General features: G+C 42.2%; 1 protein-coding gene and 1 long non-coding RNA gene across 2 annotated transcripts in view; one reads left to right on the top strand and one right to left on the bottom strand.

Annotated features, from left to right (window-relative positions):
- Positions 1–2755: 2755 nt before the first annotated feature.
- Positions 2756–11032, bottom strand: LOC115469958. The gene is made up of 2 exons (XR_003942097.1): positions 10889–11032; positions 2756–3919 (listed from the first exon to the last, which is right to left on the bottom strand). It is a non-coding gene; the product is annotated as an uncharacterized LOC115469958 (long non-coding RNA).
- Positions 11033–11105: 73 nt separating this feature from the next.
- LOC115471047 overlaps positions 11106–15435 on the top strand; it is a 248630-nt gene continuing 244300 nt past the window's right edge. Inside the window, exon 1 of the mRNA XM_030204716.1 lies at positions 11106–11211. The gene's annotated coding sequence lies outside the window, so the exon portion shown is untranslated. The remainder of the gene's footprint in view (positions 11212–15435) is intronic.

Genomic DNA, 15435 nt, shown 5'->3' with positions numbered 1-15435 from the left:
TTTATTGAACATTGACAAATGTACAAACATCAGCAACTTTTTCAACAGTTTTAGGAATATCCTCCCCCCCCCCCCTCAACCCCCCAGACAATCGGAACCCCACTGACCTAATCAACTCCTCGTAGGATAATCTTTTTTAAAGGGTTTTAAGTTTTTCATCACTGGTTTCTTTTAAGGTATTGCTTTTGTTTTTAGCTGTTTCTGCTAGTAAAATCATAAGGTCTAATGTACACTTATTTAAAATAGAACACCATGATCATCTAAAATCATAGTCAGGCCTTTTGAAATACATAAGCTCCTAGGTATCCATTTTGCTCAACAATAGTTAATCATGCTAATAAAATGCAATTTGTTACATATAGCATTTTTCTGAATGCTAATAACATCGGTCCATCTATCCAACAATGATGTCACAGGTGGATTAATAATGTCTTCTTTGGTAATATGGTCTACCACTTGACCAAGGCAATTGAGGTATTCCTCACTGTAGCTCAGAACTTCGTCCTATGGCTGAAATGTCATGTTGTAATTTCAAGGGAACACTCGAAAAGCTACTACAAAGTGAAGGAATGTAGAAAACTATGAAGAAAGGATGCTGAAAAGAAGGAGTAGTGTGGTCAACAGAACACTTCCAGAAGAAGACACATGGATGATAATGATGAATCAACACAAGTTTATTGCATGAATGGGCTCAACACGGCACCGTGTTTCAGCTAATGTGCCTGTATCAGGAGTTTGAAAAAGACATATTTATGGCATCTTAAAATAAAAAAATACAGCATAACAATAATATTAGAAAGTAATATACAAATATTTATATAAAACAAATAACAAGTAGATGTTCACATGATCTACAAGGATAGAGAGACTCTGTAGTGCACAAATCTTTATACAAATCAAAAGACAAAAAAAAAATGGTGTTCACATAAATATATTAGAGTAGAAAGACTTTATACAGTCTACTTAGTATAACAATAACAATGTCTTCTGTGTGTGTAATAAGATCAAAACACACAGAAGAAGGATGTTTATTTGGCCCCAAAGATACTCTCTGCCCTTCTGCTTTCTAAATTTATGCACAAAACTATAGAGATCTGAATTACCAACTCCTTCTTTGTAAGTAAGGAAAGGCAGTATATGAAAGGAACACAATTTGTGCAAAAGCGCTGTTTGCTTGCTTTTTGGACTGTCATTGTGTCTGTCAAAGAACAGCATGCCATTATTACGATGGACGGGAAAATCCACTACTTATTTCTAGGATAAGCAGCATAGAATCTGTTTTACCCTTCTGGGATCTTGCAAGGTACTTGTGACCTGGATTGGTCACTGTTGGAAACAGGAAACTGAACTTGATGTACATTTGGTCTGTCCTAGTATGGCAACGCTTCTGTTCTTATGAAGGAGCTTTCTGATCACCATATGCACAGCTTGTTAGGGCTGCGGAGCTGGAAGCAATATACAAATGGAGAGGTTCAAAGTATACAAGCCAAACAGTCCAAAGAAAAGCACAAAGGGCTCTGAAGAATAGAACAAGTGTACTTTAATAATGACTCGACACAGGCCATGTTTCAGCGTAAACAAACTCCTGCCTCAGGGTTCAATTCCACCAAACTGCACTAAGTGCACAAGTCTCAACAAACAGTAATCCACTCAGTCAGTGTAAAATCCAGTGTATGGAGCACAGCTTTGTGTAAACACTCTCCCTTTGGAATGCAGAATATATACAACAGAGGAAAGAGAGCTTTATTCTCAGCAGCTGAGGTTTCGGTGAGGTCAAACGTTCACATCAGAAAGGGATGACCAGTGAGACACTACAGGCTGCAGTCCAAATTAATCATTAGTCAAAAACCCCTTTGAGACAGTATACATTAGCTTACCCTAATGACCCAACTTAACTTTTTAAGCCCACCACATGATTCCTGTCCTGAAGATTATTATACCTTAGACCATGTCTCCCACTCTCCTTATGCTCATCCCCCACTCTTGTCTTCTCCATTCTTCCTACTCCTTACCTCTCCCAAACTCCTTTCCTTTTGCACATCTGTTTACTTCTCCATGTTTAATTTACATATCCTTAAAACCCCACTATTACCATGTTTACTACAATTTGTAATATTCTCATTCAAAACTTGTAATTCTATTTGCTATGTAAGCCGCATTGAACCTGCTTAGTCAAGATCGGGAGGCGGGGCTGGTGGTTGGGAGGCGTGGATAGTGCTGGGCAGACTTATACGGTCTGTGCCAGAGCCAGTGGTGGGCAGCGGGACTGGTGGTTGGGAAGCAGGGATAGTGCTGGACAGACTTGTACGGTCTGTGCCAGAGCCGGTGGTTGGGAGGCAGGGCTGGTGGTTGGGAGGTGAGGATAGTGCTGGACAGACTTATATGGTCTGTGCCAGAGCCGGTGGTTGGGAGGCGGGGATAGTGCTGGGCAGACTTATATGGTCTGTGCCCTGAAGAGCACAGGTACAAATCAAAGTAGGGTATACACAAAAAGCAGCAAATATGAGTTATCTTGTTGGGCAGACTGGATGGACCGTGCAGGTCTTTTTCTGCCGTCATCTACTATGTTACTATGTTTACTATATATGGGAAACCGCAGGGTACAAATGTAATAAATAAATACATATGAGAGGAGAGAACTGGCTTCATAAATCAGTGACTGTCACTTGTTCTAATCTTTGGGTTGGAGCAATATACAGAGATGCCAAGGGTGGACCATCGCAAAAAGTGAGGTTCACCATCACAGTGAGTAAGAATCAGTGCAGCCACAGTATAAATTTGAAAAGAACTGTATGTTTTGCTTTCTAAGGGCTTCTTTTACAGAGCCACTCTAGCGATTCCCGTGAGGCAAATGAGAGGAAGCCCATAGGATTTGAATGGTCTTTCTCTCATTTGCCGCACCAAGAATTGGTAGCGCGGCTTTGTAAAAGAAGCCCTAAATGTTGCTGAGGCTCTAGGGCAATAGTTTTGGAACACTTATATAGATGGGGAGAAAATACAAGATTATCATCGTCTCTCCTGCCTGCCCTCTCCCCCCTACCATTGTACAGCATTGCGCCTTCTCTTACCTCCTTCTCTGGGATGAGCTCTGAACAACAAAAGAACCAAGTCGGAAATTTACATACTTAAAATACCATGTCCTTTCAGGAAGGAAGGTACTCTGTCCAGTTCAGCTGGGTATACCTAAGCTGTGTAAATTAGCCTCAGTTTGCTGTAGCTGGTGTAACTACAAAAGCTTCCTAGAAGCCAGTAAAGCTGATGTAAGTAAAACTGAGCATTCTTTAAACATCTGTCAAAGCTCAAAACCACTGTCCAAATTCAGGTAAATGTATAGTCTGAGAAGTATATTTTTCTAAGTTCCACAGTCACCTTTATTAATAGTAAGAGGGAGCTTCAAGTGTAGATCTTGCTTAAGACTTGTATCTATTGTAAACTTAAATGCTCCCAGAACATAGTGCTTTTTTTCTACTTTTTGCTAGCTGATTGTTGATTTTTTTTTTGTCAGTTTTCTGTCCAGGTCTTCTTCCTATTGTGGTATTTACTTTCCTTTACTATATATTACTATATGTAATTTCATTAATAATAGTTTGTAGCTGTAGAATTTTTTCTGTACAAGACTATATTGTAATAAATTGTATAAATAATTTAAAAAAGCATTGTTCATCTCTGACTGTGGTAGCATCTGTGGCACATATTCATGTCTGTTCATCATTTCTATAACGTTGATCTTTCCACCAAGTTTATCCTCAACCTTTTCCTGGCATCTCTGCTGCTCTTGCTCATCAACCAACTTCATAATGACCTTGAGTGCATCCCATGGTTGGTGTGAATCATCTGAGAAAGGCCAACATGATATATTATTTGGTAAAATTCCAGGGATATCAATCCTAGTCCATCACTTTCAGCTTTGTGAAGTATTCTAGAAAAGACAGGAAAAATTAATTTCAGACAGAAAAAAATACAACAGAAATATGTCCTAGTATAAACATTGTTTGATTTCTACTTAACTATATAAATGACTAGTAAATGCCAAATTCAGCTACCTTCTTTTTTTTTTTTTTTTTAATGTTTTTATTAACGTTTTCCTTTAACATTGCATAACATCATTGTAAACAGTACATTATTCTAATCCTCAGCTCATAAAACAACTTCAAATTTCCCCATTCCCTCCCCTGCCCCCCTCAGAGCATCTCAGGAATATATCAGTCTCTTCATGTACTATAAGTCCCCCAGTAAGCAGGTCACACATCTAGCCCTCGCCACTCCAGATATGGTGTCCATGTTTTTAAAAATCTCACCATTCCTCCACGCCTCAGGGCTGTGAGTTTGTCCATCAGGCAACAATAATCTGTCTTTGCCAACACTTGGTCCACCGAGGGTGCCCCCAGTTGTTTCCAGTTCTTAGCAATTAATATCCTGGCTGCTGTAACAACATAGGAGAGCAGATCGTGGGATAAACCACGACTGTCAAATTCAGCTACCTTCTAAACACGCTTGTGGAGTCAGTCAGTAAAAATGTATTGATTCTGACTTCAGCTTTGAAATTTAAAAAAATGTTATAATATACATTAAATTTATTTTATATTTGTAAGTACCAATACTTAAGATTCAGGACAAAAAATTTAAAGCCTAATAACAAAAGGATTCAAAGATGGAAGTAGAAAAATAAGAGTAGGCGGAGGTTTGGTGTACCAACTCCACTACCCTACTTCTAAATGTTTGGCTTAAGAATTTAAGCTGGCCATTATAGTTTGCCTATTTAAGCACTGACAAGAACTTCTGCTACATTTTTATTTTGCCAAATGAGGAGTCTCTTTCATGCAAAGTGTTTTCTTCGACATCTAAGTGAAGTGCTTCCATAGCTCTTACAATTCCTTTGTTTATATCCTGTTTTGGGTTTACTTCACAAGCATGTTTACAGATGAAGTGTTATCCCATGACCTCTTTGCACAGATGGGTAACTCTACTTTACCTAGAAATCTCCCATAGCCTTTCTTAAAGTGCTGTTAAGTCCATTAGATGACACTCTCACATAAGTTACAACCCATGACTTGTGTTCCCACTTTTCCAATGGAATAGATCCATTCCTTCTTGTAGTGGAACTTCCCAGAGCTCCGGTGGAGGAGGATGAGGGTAAAGCAAAGTAACCTTCCACAGACACCTCCAGCACTTGTGACTGACAGTTCATCTTGATACTGCATGCTGTAGGAAACAATTCACACAGAACAAACCTGTTCTAAACATCAGAAAAAAAGTATTAAGATAAAACTGAATTCAGCTGCTTTTGACGAGCATCTAACCACCATAAAAAATAAAGCAACATTCTTGGGAATTCTTACATTGGTCCAACAAAAAAGTATTTCACTGCCTGCAGAAAATTCAACAGCAGCCAAGAGAGATTTAAGGCTCGACTATCACCCCAAATCAGAAAAAGAAAATTAAAAAAAACACTCTAGTAAACCAAACCCATAGAACACATTAAAAATAAAATGAATGGTGAAATTTATGAATGCTTATTTCCTTTCCTCAAGCCCTACTAGCCCAGTCTGCCCCAATGGCTTCTGTCTCTTTCCGACCAGCAGATGGAAGTAGAGAAAAGTGAACTTTTCCAGTGACTTCACTGGTATAATGACGGGTGCCTGCTGGAATCCTTCAGTGTTACTTTACTCAAGCAGTATAAGTTCAGATCAAAAAAACTTTCTCCATAAGGAAAACCTCTGCAGAACATAAGAACAGCCAAACTGGGTCAGACCTTTGGTCCATCTAGCCCAGTATGCTGTTTCCAACAGTAGACCAGTGATGCACATTGGGAAGAATAATCTAAGTCATAGTTACCTGGTACTAGGCTTTACCTTAGAAGTCACCACACAAGAAAAAGATCTAGGAACTGAAACTCAGTGTGTTATGGCAGCCAAAAAAGCAAACAGGGTGCTCAGAATTATTAGGAAAAGGATGGAGAATAAGATCAAGAATATTATAATGCCTCTAACATATTAGTTACTATATCACTCTGTGGTGTGACCCAAGGAGGTTTATTGACAGGAGATGATATGAGCCTATCTGGCCCATTATCTGGGCTGAAGCCAGTGGGCTGAGCTTGCCGCCATATTGGTTTGTCTAAAATGATAGCAAACTTGTGAGGTTTATACTGTTGTATTACACCTCCTAGGTTTTGCATTCTCTCTGTTAAGAGGGGATCGGGGGTGGGGGGATTTAGGGAGTTTTTGAGGGATCTGTGAAAGGGGAGGAGGGTTAATGTAATTGTCAGTGCTCCAGAGCGGCAAAAGGTAAAGGAAGGATACTGCAGGATCCTCAGAATTCTCCCAGATCCTCTTAGTAAACCTTTAAAAATTCACTTTTTTGTTATACAATCATTAAGATGCAGACTTTTTACATATATTTTTCCCTTTTGTTTTTGTGTTTTTTAAAAATACGTTTAGATGTTTTTTACTCTGTGGATTATTCTCCTGGACTCTCCTGCTATCCTACAGCATTTTTATACTCCTTAAAAGTTGACTGAAGAGAGCTCCCTTTCTTATTTGCAATGCTGTATTGTGGATTTCAGTGCTGCGCTATATACCTTTATTTTATTTTTTCCCCCCATCTCAAAAAAGACAATGGCCAGGATGCCTCTGTCTATCCCACGATTACACTCCAATCGCCTGATGCAAAGCGATTTAACTGGCAGGAAAGACTTGTGGTACAGACTGAATATTGATTCTGTCTCCCTCTCTCTCAGCGATTCTACTGTCTCGTACACAGAACCCCCTTCCTCCTGGAAGCCTTTCACCACTCCACGTGCTCTCTGACAGCTTTTTTTTTTTTTTTACTTTAAAGTTTTTATTGAGAGCTTAACAAGCATAACACCTCAAAATACTGAACACGTATTACATTCCTTGTAGAACAATATACCTCCAAGGTTAAACATTTACATGTATAAGTGCATAGTTCTCTTTTCGACCTACCCACTCTCCGTTTTTATCCCCCCCTCCTCCCTTCCTTGATCTATTTATTCCCCTTCCCCCTCCCTCCCTTTCCCACCCAAACTAACTCCCTTCCCTTCCCCTATGTATAGTAACTTAAACTTTACATTTCACCCAGTATGTTATCCAAACGCACCCACTCCTCAGCATCTAATTTTAATCGCCCCAGTCTGCGATCTGTTAGTTTCTCCATCTCGGCCACTATTTTAATTTTTGCTGCCCATTGCTGTCCGGTCGGTCCCAATTTCGATTTCCAATGAAAAGCTATAAGGGACTTCGCTGCCGCCAGACTTATGCGTTTTACCCGTCTATGCCATTTCGAACCCCTTCTATTCCCTCCCCCCAGAAGGCACCATTTAGGATCACAGGGGAAATCAACCTTCAGTGCTTTAGTGAGAGAGCTTGCAACATCTGACCAAAAAGTTTGCAGAACAGTACATGACCACCATATTCTGACAGCTTTTTTATTTATTTGAAAGCTTCCCATACGTAGTTCCTCTGTGTACATCCTTATGCTGCACAAGCCTGCATGTTTCTAAATATAAATAAAACAATGCACAACAACAACATGGATGCAGCAGCTGACAGTTTGTTTTGGACATACCAAGATGGTGGTTGCTGTGGGAACAGGCTTCAGGCGTCGCTTGTATCAACTATTTTAAATAATGAAAAGTGTGATGTAAAGCTTTATGAACCATTCAACAACAGATACACAGTTGAATACTGAACCATCTGCGAAGAACGAATACAGGCCTCAGACAGGTCCAAATATTTTTTATACACTCAATGTCTCTCTCTTAGTATCTGAGGATCTGAAGGCGACAAAACAGTGTGGCAAGGCGGTAGCCGTAGCCAGAAGGTTACTAGGCTGTATAGAGAGAGGTGTGACCAGCAGATGAAAGGAGGTGTTGATGCCCCTGTACAAGTTGTTGGTGAGGCCTCACCTAGAGTAATGTGTTCAGCTTTGGAGGCCATATCTTGCTAAGGATGTAAAAAGAACTGAAGCGGTGCAAAGAAAAGCTACAAAAATGGTATGGGATTTGCATTACAAGACGTATGAGGAGAGACTTGCTGACCTGAACATGTATACCCTGGAGGAAAAGAGAAACAGGGGTGATATGATACAGATGAGCAAATGTTTGAAATGTATTAATCCGCAAACGAACCTGTTCCGGAGACGGGAAGGCGGTAGAACTAGAGGACATGAAATGCAAATCAAGGTCGGGTATACACATAAAGTAGCACATATGAGTTTATCTTGTTGGGCAGACTGGATGGACCATACAGGTCTTTTTCTGCCGTCACCTACTATGTTACTATGTGTCACTAAACCTTGGTGCGACCTCACCTTCAGTACTGCTGTCTGTTCCTAACCAGCAGATGAAGGTACAGAATGTGAACTTTACCAGTACTTTTACTAGTATGGAGGCTGGTGCCTGACACACAGGCATACACAATAGCTCCATCTACATACTAACCTCAGAACACCTCCACCCAGACCTGTTAAAAGTGCACATGCTCCTGTTAACACGTAAGGTGCACCAAACACACATTCACACAACAAGCTTATAAAAGCCATTTCCATACTAGAACATGCTTCACACAGAAAATGATTTAGAAAGGTGGGAGAAATCCACAATTCCAGGAATAACATGTATAGAATGTTTGTACATTTGGGAAGCTCGCCAGGTGCCCTTGGCCTGGATTGGCCGTTGTCGTGGACAGGATGCTGGGCTCGATGGACCCTTGGTCTTTTCCCAGTGTGGCATTACTTATGTACTTATGTCCTCTACTTGGCTCACTTTTATTACATAGAGCAGTGATTTAACCTATTGTGATGTCATAGTGGCTCATTCCACCAATAAGAGCCAACCTCATTAGTGATGTCACAATGGCTTGATTGTATAGAATGTTTGTACGTTTGGGAAGCTTGCCAGGTGCCCTTGGCCTGGATTGGCCGCTGTCGTGGACAGGATGCTGGGCTCGATGGACCCTTGGTCTTTTCCCAGTGTGGCATTACTTATGTCCTCTACTTGGCTCACTTTTATTACATAGAGCAGTGATTTAACCTATTGTGATGTCATAGTGGCTCATTCCACCAATAAGAGCCAACCTCATTAGTGATGTCACAATGGCTTGATTGTATAGAATGTTTGTACGTTTGGGAAGCTTGCCAGGTGCCCTTGGCCTGGATTGGCCGCTGTTGTGGACAGGATGCTGGGCTCGATGGACCCTTGGTCTTTTCCCAGTGTGGCATTACTTATGTCCTCTACTTGGCTCACTTTTATTACATAGAGCAGTGATTTAACCTATTGTGATGTCATAGTGGCTCATTCCACCAATAAGAGCCAACCTCATTAGTGATGTCAGAATGGCTTGATTGTATAGAATGTTTGTACGTTTGGGAAGCTTGCCAGGTGCCCTTGGCCTGGATTGGCCGCTGTCGTGGACAGGATGCTGGGCTCGACGGACCCTTGGTCTTTTCCCAGTGTGGCATTACTTATGTCCTCTACTTGGCTCACTTTTATTACATAGAGCAGTGATTTAACCTATTGTGATGTCATAGTGGCTCATTCCACCAATAAGAGCCAACCTCATTAGTGATGTCACAATGGCTTGATTGTATAGAATGTTTGTACGTTTGGGAAGCTTGCCAGGTGCCCTTGGCCTGGATTGGCCGCTGTCGTGGACAGGATGCTGGGCTCGATGGACCCTTGGTCTTTTCCCAGTGTGGCATTACTTATGTCCTCTACTTGGCTCACTTTTATTACATAGAGCAGTGATTTAACCTATTGTGATGTCATAGTGGCTCATTCCACCAATAAGAGCCAACCTCATTAGTGATGTCACAATGGCTTGATTGTATAGAATGTTTGTACGTTTGGGAAGCTTGCCAGGTGCCCTTGGCCTGGATTGGCCGCTGTTGTGGACAGGATGCTGGGCTCATGGACCCTTGGTCTTTTCCCAGTGTGGCATTACTTATGTCCTCTACTTGGCTCACCTTTATTACATAGAGCAGTGATTTAACCTATTGTGATGTCATAGTGGCTCATTCCACCAATAAGAGCCAACCTCATTAGTGATGTCACAATGGCTTGATTGTATAGAATGTTTGTACGTTTGGGAAGCTTGCCAGGTGCCCTTGGCCTGGATTGGCTGCTGTCATGGACAGGATGCTGGGCTCGATGGACCTTTGGTCTTTTCCCAGTGTGGCATTACTTATGTCCTCTACTTGGCTCACTTTTATTACATAGAGCAGTGATTTAACCTATTGTGATGTCATAGTGGCTCATTCCACCAATAAGAGCCAACCTCATTAGTGATGTCACAATGGCTTGATTGTATAGAATGTTTGTACGTTTGGGAAGCTTGCCAGGTGCCCTTGGCCTGGATTGGCCGCTGTTGTGGACAGGATGCTGGGCTCGATGGACCCTTGGTCTTTTCCCAGTGTGGCATTACTTATGTCCTCTACTTGGCTCACCTTTATTACATAGAGCAGTGATTTAACCTATTGTGATGTCATAGTGGCTCATTCCACCAATAAGAGCCAACCTCATTAGTGATGTCACAATGGCTTGATTGTATAGAATGTTTGTACGTTTGGGAAGCTTGCCAGGTGCCCTTGGCCTGGATTGGCTGCTGTCATGGACAGGATGCTGGGCTCGATGGACCTTTGGTCTTTTCCCAGTGTGGCATTACTTAAGTTATATTCAACATGGTAAAAAGGGGAAATCGCATTTCCAGATTCCAAGGCGGCACTAAGCGTGGGAAGCGGCAACTCAGATGTGCAAGACCTGCAGGAGACACTTCGCACGCTCACGATATCCTTTTCTGCAAAATCCCCCCCCCCCCCCACCTCCGCGTCCTACCATTCAACTTATCCTTTAGACTTTTCAAATAAGTACCTGAATATAATGTAAACCGCTTTGAATGTAGTCGCAAAAACCTCAGAAAGGCGGTCTCTCAGCTCCCATTTTCCCTTTCCTTCTCCAGCAGCAGCGTCCAACCGCCTCACTTCTCTCCCCTCAGCTCCGCACCGCTAACTAACCGTCGCCTCGCCGGAAACAGGAAGTAGCACTGCACGAGCCAGAGGAAGTTGCATGAAGGGGGCGGGGCCGGGGCCGAGGAGGAAAGACAGACGTTGCGTCAGAGGCGGTTGGATGGACGACGGAGAGAAGGAAAACTGCAGTCAGAATCGGTTTGGGCGACGTGAACCAGAAGTTGGAAGGTAGGAAGCGGGTAGGGAGCGGTTTAGAATGAGGGGCGGGTGCTGTGCTGCAGGTAGGGGGACAGGTGGCGGACCGCCGAGGGGGGGTCCCCGGTCCCCGGTCCCCCGAAGCTGTGTGAAGAGGAGTGCTCGGTGTGTGGTGTGAGAGTAGTGAAATGTGTGCGCGAGTCAAAGAGATCCTGATTGTGTTAACGTAGTAGATGACGGCAGAAAAAAGACCTGCACGGTCCATCCAGTCTGCCCAACAAGATACTTTATACGTATACCTGAGTTTGATTTGTCCTTGCCTTTCTCAGGGCACAGACCGTAGAAGTCTGCCCAGCACTCTTCTTGTACTAAAATTCTGAAGATTCTGGAATCCTAAAGAGTTACAAGATTCCGGAATCCTAATTAGTAGCAACATTCCATGTAGAATCCCAAAGAGTAACATAGTAACATAGCAGATGACGGCAGAAAAAGACCTGCACGGCCCATCCAGTCTGCCCAACAAGACAACTCATATGTTGTGCTACTTCTTGTGTATACCTTACCTTGATTTGTATCTGCCATTTTTAGGACACAGACCGTAGAAGTCTTGCCCAGAACTAGCCCATTTTCTACTGTTATATATACTCTGATTCTCTATTTCATCAATGTGATTGTGGTTGAATTATATTGTAAGCCACATTGAGCCTGCAAATAGGTGGGAAAATGTGCGATATAAATGCAGCAAAATAAATAAATATCCATGTTATGAAAATGGTTGTTGTCATTACCTCTCATCTCTCCCTACATTCCTCCCCGCTTGTTGGACAGATCTCTCTTGTCGTCCCCCTTCTCCTCCACTGCTAACTCCAGGTTTCGCTCCTTTTCTCTCGCGGCACCTTATGCCTGGAATAGACTTCCTGGACCTGTACGTCTAGCTCCATCTCTACCTGTTTTCAAATCTATGCTGAAAACCCACTTTTTCACCACAGCTTTTGGCTCCTAACCACTACTCAATTCCCCTATCCTTGTTCCTTCTCACCCAGTACTTTCCTCGCCCTTAATTGTCTTGTCTGTCTGTATTTTTATATTGTAAGCTCTATCGAGCAGGGACTGTCTCTCTGTGTCAGGTGTTCAGCGCTGCGTGCGTCTGGTAGCGCTATACAAATGTTAATAATAATAATTGGATACTGAGCAAAGACAGTATATTTCAAGTGATAATTAGTATAGCATACTGGTGTATCTGCCAAAGGGATAGTAGTACTTGAAGTTAAAATGCAGATCTTTTCCCTGAATATTTGTTGTGGGTATCCTGAAAACCTGACTGCCTGGAGTGCCTCCAGGACCAGGTTTGGAAACTACTGTACTAGGGTGTTGAGCAATTGTAATAGTGATCTGCTGTATCCCTGAAGAATGCCATTTGTTGACTTGCAAATTGCTAGTTGTATTTATGAGGTGTGGTGCTTTGCTGAACAGTCGGTACAGGAAGGTTTTAAAAGGCATGGAACTTGGTGCAAGTTTTTGCTCATGCTCACTGCAATAACCCCCTTCGCCTGCAGATTTTCTGTACTTTCTGCTGGACAGTAGTGAATTAGCTGTGGGAATGAGGGGGTGGACGTTGCAGTTGAAAGGGATGTAAGGCATAAAGCAGGGGTGGGCAACCACGGTCCTCAAGGACCGCAATCTGATTGTGTTTTCAAGATTTCCACAATGAATATGCATGAGATCTACTTGCATACAGTAGAAGCTGTACGTGCAAAACAGTCTCATCCATAGTCATTGTGGAAATCTTGAAAACCCAACTGGGTTGTGGCCCTTGAGGACCGTGGTTACCCACCCCTGGCATAAACTGTGATATGTCAACTCATACTTCTCAAGAGTTAGTCCAAGGTAAGCAGAAGAAAGAGGGACACGCCGCCACAGTAATAGAAGGGTAGCTTACTTGAGTAGGGGGCTGAAAGCGAGGAAGGTCATGATTTGTATCCCACTTCTCCAGCTGCTACTCTGGCTAATTTTGGGCAAATCACTTCATCTTCCATTATATCGGGTATAAATTTAAACTGTAAGCCTTCTGTGGTGGACCTGTTAACCATAGATGAATTTCAAACTCGCCTTGGAAAGGTAACTAAATCTAAATTCACTAAGGAAAGGAAAGTGGTGGAAAATAATAGTACAGAAGAAATGAAATATTGGAAGGAGATCTAGTAAAGCTACAGACGCACTTTCCAAATTAATAGTGAACTCATCAATACATTACCCATTGTTTTATTATTATATAAGCCAGAGAATTAAAGGACAATGTGCATGTATCTACACATGCACACATTTCGCTTTTAAGAGGGTTTTTTTTTTTTTTAGTACTGTGAAGCAAAGAATTAAGTTCATTTATGATGGGCAGGAGTGGGGCTTAGACAGCAACTCCAGTAGTTGGGAACTAGGGCTAGTCCTGTGCAGACTTTTACAGTCTGATCCCTGAGAATGGTAAGGACAGATCAGGATAAATTTGTGTATTTTATAACACATTCATAAGTACATAAGTAATGCCACACTGGGAAAAGACCAAGGGTCCATCGAGCCCAGCATCCTGTCCACGACAGCAGCCAATCCAGGCCAAGGGCACCTGGTGAGCTTCCCAAATGTACAAACATTCTATACATGTTATTCCCGGAATTGTGGATTTTTCCCAAGTCCATTTAGTAGCGGTTTATGGACTTGTCCTTTAGGAAACCGTCTAACCCCTTTTTAAACTCTGCCAAGCTAACCGCCTTCACCACATTCTCTGGCAACGAATTCCAGAGTTTAATTACGCGTTGGGTGAAGAAACATTTTCTCCGATTTGTTTTAAATTTATTACACTGTAGTTTCATCACACGCCCCCTAGTCCTAGTATTTTTGGAAAGCGTGAACAGACGCTTCACATCCACCTGTTCCACTCCACTCATTATTTTATAAACCTCTATCATGTCTCCCCTCAGCCGTCTGTTCTCCAAGCTGAAAAGCCCTAGCCTCCTTAGTCTTTCTTCATAGGGAAGTCGTCCCATCCCCGCTATCATTTTAGTCACCCTTCGCTGCATCTGCATCTGCTACAAGTATGGGTTTTATGTATCTCAGTGGGGGAGCAGAAGACATCTTAAAAGTGGAACTTTTTATTTGCAGGTAGGGCTGCATGTTAATCACAGTTAATGCTGTGATTAATGTGTTATTAATTGCAGTTATTAAAATTGTGACATATCCTCCACACATCTCTTCCATGCCCAACCCTGCCATCCTCGGCGCGATCCGGCATCTTTTCTCCCACCCACAATTCCACATCCTCCCCAACCCTGCGCTCGAGTTTACTTTAAAGATAGTCTTCTGTTGGTTCCCAGCAGCGTTGCACAGCTTCTAAAAACTTACCTCTTTAAGCAAGCCTATACAAATGACTTGACTTAAATTAGGAGTCCATCTGCGCTACCCGGATCAGACTATATGACAGAACCTGAAATATGCTTCCCTACTTAATCCTTTTGAATTCATCCCTCTTCCAATCCTCTTTATACATTTTTCCTTAATCAACAACACACTATCCCAATGTACACCCTCTTCCCATTCCCTACATCTACCATCTTCCTCCCTTACCCATCTTACTCACCCACATTTTGTTGTCCACCTCTTCATATATTATAACACATAGAGTCCACACTCGCTGTTCATCAATGCATCATACATCCATCTATGATCCCCCATAATTCCACATTACTCATACATTTACTCACAGAAATATGTACACCATATGCTTTGTGTCTTAACACTGCCCTTAAGCTTCCCATTGTCTCCTCCCAATGTCTCAATGTTGATGTCCCATTGTGATTTTCCTAATGATAATTCGATTATCTCGCATAACTTGTACAGTATAACCCATAACCAAGTTGTAACAAATGTATTTTCATTATTCTTATCTTATTGTAAGCCACACTGAGCCCGCAAAGAGGTGGGAAAATGTGGGATACAAATGCAAACAATAAATAAATACAATTACAGTCGTTATCCAATCTGTGTTATCTTGTAAACCTGTTATATAAGCCGCATTGAACCTGCTAAGTGGGAAAGCGCGGGGTATAAATGTTACAAATAAATATGCTGCCTGTGGCCTGATCCGAAGCTTTCCCTCTGACTGTCTTGCCCAGGCAGAAACAGGAAGTGGTGTCAGGAGGCGGAACGGGCCAGAGGGAAAGCTCTGGAGCAAGGAGCAGATAGTCTGTGTGCAACGCTGCAGCCGCT

This window comes from Microcaecilia unicolor, chromosome 5, assembly GCF_901765095.1.
Source record: "Microcaecilia unicolor chromosome 5, aMicUni1.1, whole genome shotgun sequence".
Classification (NCBI taxonomy): domain Eukaryota; kingdom Metazoa; phylum Chordata; class Amphibia; order Gymnophiona; family Siphonopidae; genus Microcaecilia; species Microcaecilia unicolor.
This window is presented reverse-complemented; position numbering and strand designations above follow the sequence as displayed.